The following is a 2010-nucleotide window of genomic DNA, read 5'->3' as shown; positions in this document are numbered from 1 at the left end:
TAAGTTATAAGAGTTCTTTATATATTCTGCTCTCCTCTTGCTCACTCCAGCCCGGACACACTGATCTCCTTTCTTTTCTTCAAAAACACCAGGGATTATTCTCCCTTAGGCTCCATGCTATTCCCTCTCCCTGGCATGTACAGCTTCTCTCTTTCATCTCTTTCATTTCTAACTCAAATAGTGCCTTCTCAGTGAGACTTCCTATCAAATATTGCAACTCATCTCTGCTCCCCCAACATACCTAATCCCCTTTAAAATGCTCCATATTTTGGAGCACCTGGGTGGTTCAGTTGGTTAAGCGTCTGACTTGGGCACAGGTCATGATCTCAGGGTCCTGGGATTGAGCCCCGCATCAGGTTCCCTGCTCAGTGGAAAGCCTGCTTCTCCCTCTCCCTGCTGCTCCTCTTCCCCCTGCTTGTTCTCTCTCTGTCAAATAGATAAATAAAATCTTTAAAAAAATACTCTACATTTTTATATTGCTTTCACCTTATAATATCCTATATAATCTACTTACTCATTATGTTTATTTTTTGCTATCTGTCTTTTCCCCATCAGAATATAAGCTTTTCAAGGGCAGGGATCTCTATTTGGTTTACTGATATATCTCAAGCACCAAGCAATGTCCTTGTGCATACTAATGTCTCAAAAATAGTGAATACATTTTAAACACAGTTTTATAACTTAGTAGAGCGTTTTTATTTTCCACTTGGAAGTTATCTTTTTTAAGTAGAAAATTATCTTAAAAGCATAGCATTCTCAACATGAATTTCTTTCAATCATTTAACACATTTGCCCAAACCACAGAGTTGCACAAATATGGCTCTCAGTAAATTCTGTTTCATCTCTCAGATTATAACGATCTCACTCTTACAATAAAAGAAAAGGAAGAGGAGATGAAGATAAAGAATTAATTAATCAAAGCCTTTAACTTTTCTGAAAACCCAGGGAATTTTTATCAGCCTCCTTTGTTATTTATCTAACCTACCTCTCTGGAATATTAATATTAAATCCTGAGATCTGCCACTTTACATGGCCATGATGTATTCACACACGTGAAGAGGAAGTGCCCCCCAAAGAGTCTTTCCTGATGCTTCTTGTACACTAATTCACTTTGTGTGAAGCTTGGAGCTTTCACATTCGGGAACAACATTCACATTAAATCAAGAGAAGATGGTTTCACTAAAATGCAGCGCTTCATAGCTTTTTTTCATAATACATTAAGAGGATAGTTATGTTTATATGACATATTGGGACCAATAAGGGAATTGGAGCCCTTTGCAAGGCTCCTCTGGTGACCCAGCCTGCTCAGCCACCCCTAGGTCATCGGGTGACCCACTGGGTGGGGAGCTCTACTGCGCAACATGATATCAAAGGAAGTCAATTCTTAGCAATGGTAGGTGAAACCAATCTTCTATGATAGACATGGGTTACAACTTCAAATTGTTTCCTTCACCAGATACTCTAACAAACATACCTCCTCTCAAACTTTCAAATCAACAATCCTTTGAATCTTGAAAATAAACATTTGAATCTTGTGGGAAAGCTTCTCACCTCTTCTGCGGTGTTTATGTCTGGTGACCCTCAGCCCACCACCCAGCTTTAAAAACTTTTCTATCTCCCTTATATTGCAGAAGCTGGAAGCCTCAGAGGTAGATTTCTCTGACACCCTAGCCAGCAGAGTTCTGAATGCATGTTTAGGCTCCGTCTTACAAATAAACTCACATAATACCTGAAAGACAGCAGGGAGGCCCAAGTCATTTTTCTTCTTTCTCTGGGAGCTGTAGAAGGCATAGCATGGGCCTTTCAAATGTGAGTTTCTGGAGTGGCTTCTGCTTCCCTTCCCATTCTCCCCATCTTGGAGCTATGAACTACCAGGAGATGTACAGGAGTTTCCTGCATGTTCATGACTCTGGCAAACAGAGGCTCTCTGATCTTCCATGGTGATGTGCCAAAAAGTTAGTGATGGCCCCTTGCCTAACCCTTCTTCAGCCCCCGTAATGGGGCTGTGAG

Source organism: Eumetopias jubatus, unplaced genomic scaffold (assembly GCF_037043125.1).
Source record: "Eumetopias jubatus isolate StellerSeaLion01/CBP00866 unplaced genomic scaffold, mEumJub1_p1.0 scaffold_5, whole genome shotgun sequence".
Taxonomy (NCBI): Eukaryota; Metazoa; Chordata; class Mammalia; order Carnivora; family Otariidae; genus Eumetopias; species Eumetopias jubatus.
This window is presented reverse-complemented; position numbering follows the sequence as displayed.